This window comes from Balaenoptera acutorostrata, chromosome 19 (assembly GCF_949987535.1).
Source record: "Balaenoptera acutorostrata chromosome 19, mBalAcu1.1, whole genome shotgun sequence".
Lineage (NCBI taxonomy): Eukaryota > Metazoa > Chordata > Mammalia > Artiodactyla > Balaenopteridae > Balaenoptera > Balaenoptera acutorostrata.
Genome location: NC_080082.1, coordinates 13911774 through 13927263, shown reverse-complemented (window position 1 = coordinate 13927263; position 15490 = coordinate 13911774). Strand labels below are relative to the sequence as shown.

General features: G+C 56.0%; 1 protein-coding gene across 2 annotated transcripts in view; it reads left to right on the top strand.

Moving 5' to 3' along the window:
• The window catches only part of VAC14 (VAC14 component of PIKFYVE complex), a 98744-nt gene that overhangs the window by 63605 nt on the left and 19649 nt on the right, over positions 1 to 15490 (top strand). The window lies entirely within an intron of this gene.

Genomic DNA, 15490 nt, shown 5'->3' with positions numbered 1-15490 from the left:
ACTATCCCCAGATGACACCAGGCAGAAGTGCGGGCAGCGTGCGCGCGCATGGGTGTGCGTGAGCGTGTGCGTGGGCGCTCCCTCCGCCCGCTAGGGCCGAGGCTCCGTGGAGCTGCTGCCACGTTCCCATTCACAGCCTCTAGGACAGTGAGGCTTCGCTTGCTTTGCAGTGTCTCCCAGGCATCCTAGGCTGGTGAGAATCCTCATGTTGCAGGAGGGAAATGAGAGGAAGCCGCGTGCCTGCCTGGCTCGGTTGGAGCTGGGCTGCAGACCGCTGCACTCTGCCAGTTTTGCAGCTGCCCCTCTGTCCCTTCTGTGAGAGCGTGCCGAGCCAGGTGCCTTGAGGAGCCCTGCGCAGCCTGCAGACCAGGGCCGCCTGGCGCCCAGCTCCTCAGAGGGTCCTCCCTGCTCGTCCTTCTGGGGCTCAGTATCCAGCATGGCAGTCGCTCGCTGTTCCAGGGCTCACACTCCCCATGCACCACACTGGGGCCTCAGTGGGCATGACGCCTGGCCTCCAGGGCACGCCTCACTCCCACCCCGCACGGGCCGCAGAGGTCTCCTAGCCCTGGGCAAAGAACCCAGTGGGCTGGACAGAAGGAACCTGTGACTGGGCCCCTCACATTTGTTGTCCCTCCTAGTCCTTCGCTTCATTAGTCCAGCCTGCCGTTCCCCCTGAAGCAGCACCAGCCCCTGTCATTTCGAGCTACAGCTTCCTCTGGGCCACACCAGCTCTGTGGGGCGGCTACCTGCTAAGCCAGCGTGCCACGCCACCCAGTCTGGGTTCTCAGGGTGAGCACAGCCCAGCATCCGATGTGGAGGAGGCCTTGAAGATGTGTGCCTTCCTCCTTCCCGTGGCCAGACGGGCCGAGGCCCTTCGGCAGAGGTTCACTGGGGGCCCAGCCCTCGGAGTGTCAGCCTGCCCACCTCCCTTTCGTTTCATTTCCTTATTTTCTGCTGGTGGCTTTAAAGAGGAGCATAATAGTGATACATGCAGGCTGAGAAGAAGCCACAGGCCTGATAAGAAACACAGTAAATGAAAAACTTAAAAAAAAAAAAAGAGCGAGAAGCAGGGACTTCCCTGGCGGTCCAGTGGTTAAGACTCCATGCTTCCACTGCAGGGGTCATGGGTTTAATCCCTGGTCGGGGAACTAAGCTCCCACATGCCGTGCGGCGCAGCCAAAAAAATTTAAAAAAGAAAAAAAAAAGAAACACAGTAAATGATTCTTAACCCCCTTCTTCTGGTGTTAAGCCAGCTATAAGTTGCTCCTCTCAACCCCCAAGATTGAGCAGAGAAAGGAAAGAGATTCTTCTGGCAAACAAATGAAGAGCCATTGTTTCTGTAGCAGTGTGTTTAGTTCAGGGTCCAGGAACGGCTACTGTCTATAGAAGGACAAAGGCATCCAGAGTTCTTGAGGACAAACGTCTGGTGGGGGGTCTTGGCCTTGAGGAAGATGCATGACTCTCCTCAGGCCCCGGGGTGTTTCCCCCAACTTGGCTTTCCCAGGCTGCACCTCTGTGGGGCGTGGGAGTAGGGCCCCCAACTCCAGCCAGGCCCCTGCGTAGGTTGGACATCCTCTCTGTGTCCATGTGGCCTCGCTCTCTGGTGGGTGTAACAGTTCAGAGGCATGTTGAGTTTGGGGAAGCCAGTGACTCCAAAACCAAGCCAGACTTGCTGTGACCCACTCCGGGCCCAGGCCCTTCTCCCGGCTGCAGGGACTGAGGGAGGGAAGAGGGGGACACGGGCAGATGCCACCCCAGCCCTGCCCACATCCACGCCCCCTCCCCAAGGCTCCACAGGAGTCGGCAGATGCCACAGGCACTCAGGAGCTGGATTAAGAGGGGAGCTTCTCGAGTCAAACAGCCTTGGGTTCAAATCCCAGTTCCTCTAGTTTTTAACTCTGTGACCTGTTTCCAAGCCCGTTTTGCTTTGACTGTTAAGACGAAGATAATTGTGCCTGCCCTGTCGTTTTGCGGAGAGGGTTACATAAGACCCTGCGTGTTACAGCGCTCCGCACGGCTTGGTCCAGGGGAGCTTGCTGTTCCGCCTCATGATGCGGCCTCGGCCTCCCACAGTGGTCTGTGGGGAGAGGAAACCAGACCCGGGAGAGGGTGAAAGAATTGAACCTTCTGTGCCGAGAGCTGGCCCCTGAGCGCCAGGCCTGCTGCGCCGACACCCAGGGCGCCCACCAGCGGCCTGGCCCTGGCACCGCTAAAACAACTCGGCCCCAAGTGGGTGTTCGTGTACATTTCCCTCCTCTGGCCTCTCCCCCCGCCCCCCCCCCCACCCACTGCCAGTGCAGACAGAACAAGCACAGAGCTTGTTTTCCCACGAACCGTTCCACTATACTCAGTAGAAAAGGAGAGGAGGGAGAAAATGCAGCCTCTTTGATAGACTGTGATATGAACTCCAGCGTAATCCAACAGCTGTGATCTTTACAAGGCCTGCTTCTGTGCTGGGAAGGCAGCGAGGCTGAGGACGCTCACGCTGCCAGCCAGCGCGGCCCTCTGACCAGCCGTCCTTCGGCTTAATCAGCTGTGCCTTTCCCCCTCCCCTTCCTCCCTGCTGCCTTGCAAAGAGGACTTGCCAGAGAATGCTTTCTTTTCAACGAGTGACTGTGCTGTGAACTCGAGGGCTCCATCCCCATCCAGCCCTGTCCATGCCGAGCACCCTCCCCGGAGAAAGGAAGCCCCCAAGATGAGGCGCAGGTGGGGGTCCAAGTGAGAGACGGGGGAGCCGTCATGAGGCTTCTTCCACGAGACCCCGATCCAGAGAGCCCCACGATAAGGTTTCTGGTTCCTTCCGGTCCTCCTCTTGCCTCTGACACAGACAGGCCTGGCAGCCTCTCCTGTCCAGCCAAGGCCCAGAGTCCCTAATGTGTACCCCTGCTAAGCCTGCCCTCCCCTCCCCCAGTGCCCTGGCTTTGCGTGAGAGCCCTGTGTTCGGGGGCGGGCGAGTGAGGAATTGATTGGCCGCTAAGGTGGGTGGTGGGGCTAGGAAGCCCCTGGACTTGTTTTTAATTGCAGGGCGGGAGGGGGGCACGGTGACTCAAGAGAAGAAGCTCTCTTTCATGCCCTAATTGGGAAATTCCACTTTGCTGTCCTTGTCTGTTCCTTGGCGGGGGGTCAAACAGCCCCTGTGGCTAGGGCAGCGAACGCCACAGATCCTTGCCGACCCCAGCTCCGCCCCCCTCGGTCTCTGTATCCACCCGGCCTCTGGAGTTCATCTGCGTCGGGGGCACCCCCTTTCCCCTGTCTCTTTCTGCGTGCCACCTTACCTGCCAGGGGGCATCGGTTGGGTCCCCAAAAGCCCATTGTGCTGGTGCTAATGAAAGATTAATCGAGTAAAGTGGCAAGACCCAGATCCCTGTTCAAATGGCATTTTAGAAAAGCAGCTTCGCTTCTGGCCCCCAGCCTGCGGAGAGAGCTGCTGAGAGGCCCCGCTCGGCTGTCTTCCTCTCGCCCCTTTAATGGATTGCGTTCATTTGCTCAGAATAAAAACAAATTGCTGTGACAGACACGCACCAACCTAAGTCTGTCTGTGGAAACAGGCCCTGATCCCCCTCCCCAGAATGCAGGCGGATTTGGGTCTTTCATCAGTTGTAGCCGTGTTGATTGGGGTCCCCAGCTGAGGGGAAGGAGACAGAACATTGAACAGGGCTGGAGGGTTGCTTCGAGGAATTTCTTACTTCCCTCTCAGAAGAAGCTTCTCTTCCTGTCAGCTTTAAGTCAGTCTGCCCAGTTCCTTGTGTGAATCTTCTGGAGCCTTCCCCAGTCATTCTTCTCCAGGGGCCAAGGTGCTTTTGTTGAGATGCAGGACAGCAAAGGGAGTGAGTGGCAGAAGCTGCTTTGCACAACCAGCTCTTGGCTCTGATCTCCGAATTGGGACAACGCTGAGGACCTGTGAATGGCAGGGCGGCCCGATCTGACATGCCAGAGAAGATTGCCTGCAAGAAAGCCCTGCCCTCAAACGTGAAGAGATGTCCCTGGGAGGTGCAAAGTGCAGGCAGCCCAGAGAGCCCAGCCCGGCCCATGTCCATTGTCCCCTAATGCATGGCAAAGTGCCAGCATCCCAGCACCTCATAGAACCATCTGTGACCCAGGGGTGGCAGGGAGGGCTGGGGGCAGCCAGTGGCTTTGCTCTCTCTCCTGCAGGCAGTCCCCCTGCTGTCCCTGTAGAGCCTACTGTCATACACACTGACGCTCCCTGCAAGAACTGATGTATTTTCTTCTGGAATATGGAAACCACATGCGATAAGCCTTGCTAGGCCAGGCTGGGATTAACTAGGTGCAGCCAGGCGGGAGGTGGGAGGAGAGGAAGTGCTGGCCAGAGGGACCCCCGTGCAGCGTGCTCTCGAAGTCTGGGGAGCTTTAGAGGGAAGTGGCCCCATGTTTCAAGGGTCCTCCTGGATCCCTTGTGGGCGGAGGGCTGCTGATGGAAGCAGGGTCTGGAAGGAGGCCAGGGATCCACTCGCTTCGAGCAGGGCTTGTGGGAGGTTAGGGGTCACAGGCGAACTGGGCACGGGGAGGCCAGGTGACCCACAGAGCCAGCCGTTTGCCCCCACGTCCAGGAGCACCTGTGGTGGGGGGAGGACTCAGGAGCCATCCCGCACCTGCTGCATGGGAGGCCTTAAAAGGCCTCCAAAGACTCATCACATGGGTGGTGGCGCCTGCGGGGCCCTTTCCAGCCTCCAGTTAAAAGCACTTTCTTTGTAGTCTATACACCCGAGAAGCCTCAGCTCCCTGGCCCTGTTGCCAGGGGCTGAGAGCTTGACAGTGAATTTCTTTCTGAAGCTCTAGAGGTTATGGAATCTGCAGTTGTCTCTGGACCTGTTTATACTTTACCTAAGGATGCCAGGAAACTAGCAAAAGCTTTGACCTTGGTATGTCAGACAGCTGGGTTAATTAGCAAGTAGCTGCTGGGTATCATAATGTAGCAACTTAAAATATCGTCAGGTTTGGAATTGGCCCCTAGAGGTCACTTCCATCCTCCTGCCTCCTTGGAGTTGGGCTGCATCCGAGCCAGGAAAGATAAATGGGCGTCCTTGGCTTAAAAGTGCTTTTAAACTCCTGGAACGGCAGTTACAGAAATGTGTCCTGTTTGTTGGTCGTAGAACGTGGTTCTCAGGAAGCTCTTTACTTCATCCTTTTAACCCAACCTTTTCACCGTGGGTGCCCTGGGAGGCCCCTGTGTGGTCCTCCCCCCTCTCTCCCCACAAGGGTATTCTTTTAGCAGGTGGCCACAAAGATCACAGACACACGCGCACCCACTTCCCCCACCCCCACCCCCATCGTCAGAAAAATAACACAGAAGGGTTCCCATCACATGCGGTTTGTGAAAGGCCGTCAGACCAGCTGCCCCTTCCACGTGGAAGGAGAGTTCCCGTCTCTGAGCACGTGTGATGGTGACACCTTGCAGGGGCCCTGGCCTGGGGGGACCTTGGCGCTGAATTCAGCCTCAGACGGTGAGCACAAGCCCACGTGAAGTAGCGTACAGTCCATGGGGAAGGGTGCTTTGTAACCCGGGCTGTGAGGGCCCACGGAAGAGGCCCTTGGGATCTAAAGTGGATGATGGAACTCTCTTTACAAGATGCAGCCTCAGCTCCCAGGAGAGCATGGGCTTTGCGTCTGTTGCTGTCATCCTAAAATCTTTGTGTCTCTGTAGCACCAGAGCATTTGCCCCCAGCTCCCTCACCCCATGTCTTAGGACATCTCCGTGGGGGTGCTGTGTACCATCTAGAGATCCCAGAGCTGAGGTTCTTGGTTGTCTTCCAGACTGGGTGCTGGAGGCCATTTGGGAAAACTGCCCAGTTTCCAGTCTGGACTTGCTTTTCCTCAGCCTCATTGGAAAGAAGCTATGTTCTCTCGTGGTGCCTCCCTTTTGCCCAGAGTCACTGACCCACAGAAAATCCCCACCAAGACCCGTCCTGATGTGCCCTCCTCCTCGTCGTCCTCTCCCAGGGCTCTCATCCTGCTGCCTGTCACCTCTCAGAAGTGAGACACCGAGTAGATCTGCGGATCCTTCCCTGTCTTCCTTCTAGGTCCCGGGCCCTCCAGACTCCTGCCCGGCCATTATCCTGTCCCATTTCTGGTCTATATTTAGGTTACATAATCTCATTGGAACTGCCTGGCACTAGGACAGTGACTTTCTTGGTCTAAATCTCTGTTTTGACTCTTGCTCAAGAGGACAAGTCTCCCCCCCCCACACCCAGATCATTTGTTTTTCCTTCTGGTTTATCACAGTTGCTCACATCACCCACATTGGCCTCTCTCTGTCTCTGAAGCTGAGCTGAGATGGATTTCAAGTGCAATCCTGAGTCATCTCTCATTTTTCTCTAGTCCTCTGTCGAGCATCCCGTGCTGTCTGTTTCGAGCCTTGCCTCTCCCTCTTCCCCTTCAGAAGCCGCTTTCCTAAGCGTGAAGTTTTGCATCTCTTTCTCCGTTTCCACCGGCCGCACCCCCTGCCCGGGCTGCGGTCATGGTCACGCGCCCCAGTGCCAGCTCTCACACGTGACCAGTTTCCCGAACATGGGGCCATCTGAGCCTCCTTGTTTTGCTCCCCCAGAGAGCTGCTGCTTTAGCCTAATAATGGCGCTCGTGTCTCCACTTCACCCTCAGCCTTGTCATCGGTAAACTCGTGGCCTCCTGTGTCCCCAGAAGTTCTGACTTGTTTTCTGCGCCGTTTTGCTGCCATCCCTTTGGCAAAACCCTCTCTCTTTCTTAACCACGTAAGCTTAACACTTTTTGCTTCAGTGCCCCAGATCCATCTTTTCCTTCTCCTGATCAGGCCACCATGGCAGCCTTTCCTCCCTCCATGCCTCAATTTCCACAACGCCTTTTTTGAATCTAAATTGTATATTAACAACATACTATATAAAAGTACACAAATCGTAAGTGTACTACAGTTCGGTTAGCTTTCGCTAATTGTCTGCATCCATGTAACGAGCACTCAGATCAAGAAGTAGAGCATTTCCAGCACCCAAAGGTCCCTTTCATGTCTCCTCCCAGTTACCACCCCTACCCTCCTCCCCAAAGTAGCCACTGGCCTGAATTCTAACGCTGTACATTCATTTACCTGGTTTTTTGTTTTGGTTTTGGGTTTGGGGTTTTGGGGTTTTTTTTTGTTAACCTGGTTTTTTGAACTTTATATAAATGGAATCATGTAGTTTGTGCTCTTTTACAAACTGTAAACTTTCTTTTGACCCACCTCGTGTTTTTGAGGTTCACCTGTGTCCCATGTAGCAGTAGTTCACGTTTCTGTCAAGTCCCCCACTGTGTGAAGATGCCGTGGCTCATTTACACATTCTGCTAGTGATGGGCATTTGGGTTATTTTCAGTTTGGCACTATTGTGAATAGTGCTGCCATGAGCATCCCTTCACATGTCTTCTGGTGAATATACGTGTACGTTTCTCTCAGATAATACCTAGGGATTGCTGGATCAGGGACCATACATGCGTTTAGCTTTGATAGATATTGTCTGAGCTGCACCAATTTCCACTCCCATCCACGGTGTGAGAGTTCCCGTTGCTCACATCCTCACCAACACTTGATATCATCGGTCTTTGATTTTAGCCTTTCCTGTAGGTGTGTGGTGGTATCACCTGTAGTTTTCATTTGCATTTCCCTGAAGACTAACAAAGTTAAAGAACTTCTCATCACGTTTTGCCTTTTGGGTATCCTCTTTTGCAAGGAGCCTGTTCCAGTCATTTCCCCATTGGGTTTTTGGTGCCTTTCTTATTGATTTGTGGAAGTTCTTTATATATTCTGGATGCAAGTCTTCCTCCAATGTGTGTACTATAATTATCTCCTCCTACCCCGTGGCATGCCTTATCACCCTTTTAAAAGTGTCTCTTGTTGAACAGAAGTTCTTCATTTTTAATGTAGTCCAGGTGACCAGTTTTTCTTCTCAGCATTTTTTATGGTTTGTGCTGCTTTTTCAGGGGATTAAGAGTTCATGAAACTAACCATAAAGCTGCCTGTTTCTGGTAAGCACTCCCAGTGAGCTGGACACTGAGTACAATCTGCCTAAAAAGGTATTATATCTTCACCCTGGACGGGGTCTTGGAGACCACCTAGCCCAGCCTGCTTACGCAAAGATTCCCACTCCCTCTCCATCCCCCCACCCAGCTAAATCCCAGGGGCCTCTGGTGCAGCCAGGCCAGTGGAGGTCTGCAGCCTGGAGTTGGGAACCGCTTATCTAACTATGGTGGTCAGCAGGAGGTGGGAACCCAGGTCAAAGGCACCAGTACGAGCAAGGGGGCTTGACTGGCCTGTGTAGCCAGACCAAGGTGGAGGGCTGCGAGGCCCAGGAACCCAGCATCTTCCTGTGGTGCCGCCTGTCTTCTTGGCCTCTGTTTGAGGTCAGCCTCACTGCTTTGGTCTCTTCCGGGGGCGGAGATGAGGTCACCACATCACGTGGCCATCATGCCCCTGCTGTTTGTGCTCCGAGGGAGCTCTGGCTGGTTCCCACGGGGTCATGTGTCCCCTGTGATAGGGGAGGCGGTGGCAGGGCGCTGCAAGCAGCAGCCCTGACAGAACCCCAAGTGGAGTGGGGAGCAGCAGCTCTTCAGAGGAAAGGGGCTCCCACGTGGCAGCTTTCCTGAGCACAGTTTTCTCGTATGAAAAATGGGGACGGTCACCATCGTGATCTGCTGATCCTCGGGAGGTTAAATGATGTTACACAAAAGTACTCAGAAGAGTGTCTTGCACCTGGTAGCTGTGCAGGAGGTGTCCCGGTAGCAACTGTGACAGTCATTGTGAAGAGAAGCATCCACCCTCTCTCTGTGCGTGTCAGAGTCAGGAAGCCCGCAGGGGGGTGGGTTGGCGGTCCTGGAGCTGGCCTGGCCCCCGTTCACCCCCTTCCCAGGCCCTTGCCGCTCCCTCAGCCTCAGCTCCTGGAAAGCAGATGCTCTGGGGTTGACTGTCACTTTCTCTTGTTTTCTAGGGAAGAGTAAGAGAGAAAGCCATTGAGCAAACTAAGACTTGCCCCCAGGCGTCCCCCTTCCTCTGCCCTTCGCCCCCCACCCACCCACCCCCCGCCAAGACCCCACCCTGTTTAGAGCTGCCCAGTCAGGACTCTTGAGCGCATGTGACAGAAAACCAATTCTCATGCTTATGTTGAAAAAAATGAAGGTGCTGTGTAGTCAGGGACCAGGATTGGCACGTCCGCAGCTAGCACCCTCCTGGTGTCCTCAGGCCTCCGTCTCACCTGCTCGCCCCCACAGCAGGCTCTTCTCCCTCCTCTGTCAGCCCCGTGCCCAGCAGGCCATCTGTCCCGTGACAGGACAGCCACCCCCAGCCCTCAGCTCACTCCTCTCCCTCAGCAGCCAGCCTTCAGCCGCGGGGCTGGGCTTGAGTCTCACTGGACCCGTCCCTGTGCCCTGATTGTTCAGGACGGGATTGTGTGCCCACCCTCCCGTGCAGGAGGAGCAGCCGTGGTTCATGGGAAACTGGGTCTGGAACCAGAATCCCAGGCTGTGGACACCGGGGAGGCAGACGCAACCAGCGCCCACCCTGTGGTCAGGTTCAGTGCTGCCCGAAAGGGGGTGCGAAGCAGGCCCCACTGAGGGCCCACCACAGCGGCAGTGGAAGGAGAGACGCTCTCTCTCCACTCTCCCAGCAGCCAGATTCTCCAGGAAGCGGGGCAGGGGGAGGGTGGAGCTGTGTGTGCGCCCCAGTGACCTTCCCAGAGACCACCGCGCAGGCAGGTGGGGAGCAGGGCGGCCTCTGAGGAATTAGGCCTCCAGCTGATCCCTCCTCTAGGGCTTCCTTCCTTTCGCAACACTGCACCTTGCCAGAGACTAGAAGTTGTCTGCTGTGTCATTGTGTGTGGAGCTGGGGGTTAGACTCAGACCCAGCCCCTCCCAGCACGGCCACTCGTGCCGTCTCCCCACGCGTGTGCTCCCAGAATAGAGACCAGGAGAGTCTCGGTCTGGAGTTTAGGCTCAGTTCAGAGTGGCCAGAAGGGACCTTGAGGGTCAGCTGAGGTCTTTCACACGGGAGGGAACCGAGACTCTGATTTTCCCCAGTACATATTTACCTCGCGCTGCCCCGTGCCCCGCCTGGGCTAGGCTGACGCGGGACCAGCCACCACAGTCCACAGGCGGGACACTCAGGTGTAGCAGGAGCACTGGGGGGGGGGGGGGGGGCAAGGAAGAGCTCAGGCTAACCCAGACGGGGGACAGGGGTCAAAGGTTCACTCCCCCTGGTTCATTCCGTGGCTGTTCCTGGTGCGCCCGCAGTGTGCCAGGCCCCGCGCCAGCCCTGGGCACACCCAGAACCGAGGGCCGGTTCCTGCCTTCACCGAGGTGGCAGTCCGGTGGCATAGGCAGACAGACGACGAGTGACTAAGAAATGTGTGCCCCAGTGTTGTGATTCCTGCTCTGGAGGAACTGCAGGGGCGGGGGTGTCCTCAGGTTCTGGCCTGTGGGCCGGGGGGTGCCCGTAGCTTCAGCAGAACCAAGAAGCTGTGACCTGGATCCGATGTTTTCTCAGAGCATAAAGGTGCCCTAGTTTTCCCTCTCCTCAGGCTCAGCTGAAGCTACGCCAAGAATTGGCCATTAAAGGCTGCCTGAGCTGTGGTTTGGAGCCAAAAATCTATAGAGCCAGTGCATTTGTGACCTTGTTGAAAATGCTTACTGAGGAAAATCGGGGCGTGGGGATAGGATTTGGGAGTTAGGTGGCTGGGTTTTTTTTCCTTTTTAAAAAAAAAAAAAAGAATCAGTTTGGCCGTCCTCACCCGCATCCCTTTCCCTCTCTGCACAGCCCCTCCTGGGATGCCTGACTCCTCCAGCCCCACGGCACTCATCCCTCCCGTTTGTCCACACCTCCCCCATCCCCAATCCCTCTCCATCCCCTGTGCTTCAGGAATGAAAAATACCAAGTGGGTAAAATTAAGGAGCCTGGGTATAGCCCTGGAAATTAGGCCACAGCTGTCAGGCCAGGCGAGAGTCCTGTCTCTGAATTGGAACCGCCGGTAGGAAGCGCTCGGCCCCTCCCCCGTGAGGATGGATAAAAATCCCCAGCTCTGCCCTCCCCCGGGAAGGGGCTGCTGCCCTGCCGGCCTTGGAGGGCCAGGGAATGCTGTTTGTCGTTGAGCAGACCTGTCCCAGTGCCCGCCCGCTGGGCCACCGCAGCGGGCAGAGCGCACCCCTGCCCTCCCAGGGATGGTCACAAGCTTGAGTAGCGATGATGCTCTGTGGGAGCAGATGGGGTCGGGGAGTGCCTAGCCCTGATGGAGGGGTCCGGGGAAGCTTCTGGAAAGAGATGCTGTCTACCTGAGCCATGAAAGATAAGGAAGTGCTGGGGGTGAGGGTGGGAGGAGAAGGTGCTTCTGATGTAGGAAGAGTCTGCTCAGAAGCCCAGGCGCCAGGGCCCGGGCAACCCCAGGGAGCTGGGAGTGTGGCTGGGACCAGGCCCAAGCAGCCCTGAGGTATTCGCAGCGAGCCACTGAAGGGCCTGGGCAGGTTCAGAAAACTCCCTCCACCTGCTGTGGGCGTGCACAAGTCCTGAGAGGCACCCCGACACGTGGCCACCCTGGCGTCCTTGGGATGGCACTGAGCCAGGGGGACTGCAGGGCCTCATGAGGCCACACCTGAGGCGGCTGGTCCCAGAGCCCCATGCCCTGAGCTCCAGCGAATGGCGAGGAAGTGGGGCCCAGGGCTCACGGTGGCGGGGACACTTGCTCGCTGTCTACAGCGGTGCCCTTAGCCTCCTCACACAACAAAGGCTGGTTAAGGAGAGGCTCAGGAAGCTTGCCTGACAAGGGCTCTGGCTGCTACCTCATTTTAGAAGGTTCAGTGGTGCTGGGACCCACAGTGTGAGCAGATAATCTGGACTAAGTTTAAAACCTTCTGGAGGCTCCAGACATCCCTGCCCTGACACGTTTGGCTCTTCAGCCAGTTAATTCCAGGTGCCTGTGAATTCAGCCAACTGGCCTCAGCTGTTCCCGGAGAGCAATCAGCTTTTTCCTTCCTCCCACGTGAGCTGGTCCCCTTCCTGACAGACGAGGCCTGCCTCCTTTGAGCCCTCTCCTGAACGGGACCCCTGCCCACCTCTGCCGGTAGCCCCTGGCCCTAACAGTTGGCAGGTTCCTGGAGTTACCTCACTTCCTTCCTGCCCTTGAAGCCTGAGCAGCCGCCCCAGTCCAATTCCTTCTGCTTCTCCCAGCACCCCCAGTAGCGTGGTAATTGGTTTCTCAGATCTTCAGCTGTGCACCCCGTCTGTGAGTATTTCCCGGTCCCCTGACCCTCCGCAGGAAGACCTGTGATCTTACTGCTGTGGAGACCCCACGGGGAGGGGGCCGTGGAGAAGGGACTGCGCCTCCCTTTCTGCACCCCTCCCGTTCCTCTGCCCCACTCCTGCCAGTGAGGCCTGAAATAGCACCAGCACCGCCACTTTCTGCCCCCAGCCCCACCGCACAGCCCAAGGTCACACTCCCCTCAGGATGGGGTGCTGGGCCTGGTGTGACGGAGCAGCAGCTGCCCGGTGATATCTGTCCCCAGCTCAGCTCCCGAGATGAGTATCTGTAATTACAGCTCTTGGAAGGTCACAGCTTTCGTTTCATTTTTGTGGTGTTTGGAAAAAAGTTCAAACGTCCCTTTACATGTTTAGTCTTCCCGAGCCAGCTAGGGGTTTTCTAGGAGAGAAAAGACAGCCCTCAGAGATGTGCCCACAGGCCAAGCATAATGGCAGCGGAGAGTGGGGGGCCTGGGCTGGGAGAGGAGAGGCGGATAGACCTGGACAGGCGTGAGCGCCCGCGGGGCTGGGGAGGGCGGAGGGTGGCACGGAGCCGGAGCCGTAGCGCTGGCTCACCCCCAGCTGAGCCGCCTCTCGAGGGCCGCGAGCAGCCTCGGAGGCGGCCACCTCCCTGAGATGTCATCATCTGAGTCCTGCAGCGATGGTGCCCGCCTGCCGTCTGCCCAGTTCGTCCCTGTTCCTCAGCCTTGACTTGGCTCTGACCTTCCCCTCGGAAAGGGCATCTCTAAAGGCAGCCCCCAGACCCTCTGTACTTAAAAGCGGAAGAAGGTGGTTGCACGAGACAAAAGCGATTTAAGTAGCAGCCCAGAAGGGAGGCCTCCCCGTGCGAAGCTGTGATCGCTCAGATCTCACCCTGCCTGGCTGCGTCGCACGCGTCATCCCCAGGCCGTCTGCGCAAGGCGGCCTTCTGGCTCTGATGGAAGACGGGGGCTTCACCTCCATTGATGAGACTTCGCCGTTCTGCCGGGATTCTATTTCAGGAGAAGCCTCCCCTATAGTAGGCACTCCTGTCGCAGAGTGGAGCCAGGCCTTTTCTCCCAAAAGGAGTATTATGCTAATCACTCCTTGCAAACAGGCAGACTTTGTAGGAGGTTTGCCTGGTTTTAGATGAAACCTACGCCTTTGAAGCAAAGAGCCACCGTAGCTAAAAATACCATTTCCCGGCTGTTGATCCTCTCATTTGTAAGTCGCTTGTTTCCATTGTCAGATCTCCCCTGCTCCGTCTCTGAGATCTCCATGAGGGAGTCCAAGATGATCCCCAGATGTGTAGGTTTCTAAATGATTTCTGTATTATTTAAAAAGAAATTTTAATCCATGTAATATAAAAATTGAAATAATGCATAAGAATGTACTGCAAAATGTAGAAGACCCTCCCCACCCCTTCCTCCCCAAGACGTAGCCTCTACTTTCAGTTTCATGTATCTCCTTCCAAACCTTGTCTTTGCATTTATAGATGTATAATTCTGTTTGGTTGTGGTTAAGGTTGAGGTTTTCCGGCAGAGGATTCCAGACTCAGAATTGTTCTGCAGCTTGCTCTGTTTTCACTCACTCACACGTCACCCGTCATTCGGCAAGCGAATCTCCGTCAGGATCCCAAGCTCATTGGGACACTGCCCTCTAATCTCTAGGCCAAAGCAGACCAGCTCAGGGTCACTCTCCCTTATCGAGGCCTCCACATCAGCGATAAGCTCCATCGCCCGTTTTCTGTGTGCAGCATCCAGACTCTGCTCGACGGGCAGTGAGTGGTGTGGTGATGGGGTGCTGGTGTATCCCCAGCAGGCCCCTTGCCTGGCACAGCTCTGCTGGGGGTCAGAGGGCGGCCTCTTCTGTAACCAAGACCTGGGATTCCTCAGGCACCTGCAGGACACTGTCACGTCTGGAGCCCTTTTTCATTCTCGTGCGTTTAAACCGATAAAGATTTCCTGGGCTGGAAAGGGACGTTCGGATGAAAAGCCTATTTCATGCATCTTAAATTTCCCTGAAAATGACTGATCACAAAAGGAGTTTTTTCAGCCTCCTGACAGGATGGAGGAGGGTACCAATAAGAGAAACCCCCCTTCCATATGGCCACGAAGAACTAAAGGAGTCCCCTCCACGCTCTCTTTGTCCATCCTTTCTGCTGTTGACCCTTCCGTCCTCCCAGCCCTTTCACTCTGATCTCTTCACATTGTCCAAGAGACTCAGCAATGAGGCTGCTGTGATATTTGCTCTTTGTTACCAGCGGTAGGTATTAGTGTTTCACTTGCCGTTCTGTTTTCTGACGTTTATCTCAGTGCCCTTTAAGTGGGCACTTGTAAAGAGCTACAGAAAACAATCTCAGTTCATAAAATTCCATAAAACTCCCAGACTGAAGATGTGAAGGCCACAAAGGCACTAATCAGTCTAGCTCCTTAATCGGAGACTGTTATCTCCTGTGGAAGCCAAATGTAGCCAGGAAGGCGGGAGAGGCACATGCCAGAGGGGGCTAGAGCTGAGCTCTCTCCCCCAGGGCCTCTGAGGCTGGGAGAGGAGACACCGCCCGAGGAGATGGCCGTGCAGTCCTGGGCAGGCAGAAGTCTGGCCGGAGAATTCATCTGTTCCACCCTTTGAACAGCGCAAGTCAGGGCTGTGCACAGAGGGCTTAGGACCCTAAGGTGGAGATGAGGCAGAAATGCAGGGAAAACCAGGACCCTGGCTCTGGGGAGGTGAGGGTGTGGTTGGGAGAAGGAAAGCAACGGGCCCTTCACCAGAGCTCCGAGGCAGAGCCCAGGCTCTGCAGCCCTTTGCGGCTGCTGGTGAAGCCTCCCCATTTCCACACGGAGAGTGGCATCGCCGGGCTTGCAGCAGTGGCAGTTTGGGGACAGTGGTTCTCGGTCCTGACTGTGAAGCCTGTTAGGAATACAAATCGCCCACTTCCTGGAGTATCCCAAACGGTCTTCGGGTAACTCCAGTGTAAGCCAGGTTCAGAGGTCTCTCAGTAAGGGGCTCTTTCTGGCGTGGAGGGCTCTCCTGGTTCTGGAGGGTCATTGTGAGACCTTCTGGGTGGGCAGGTACACTGGTGGAGCAAGAGATGGGCACTGAGACGGCCACCAGAGCAAAATGGCAGCCCCTAGTGGGAACTCTTCAAGGCACAGTAAATCCCTTGGAGGAGTCACCACAGAAATGTAAGATAGAAGTAGATCTCTGTGATCACCCGGTGGGACCCACACCATGAGGACAGCCCATTTGGGTGAAGAATTTGAGGAGGGGGACATT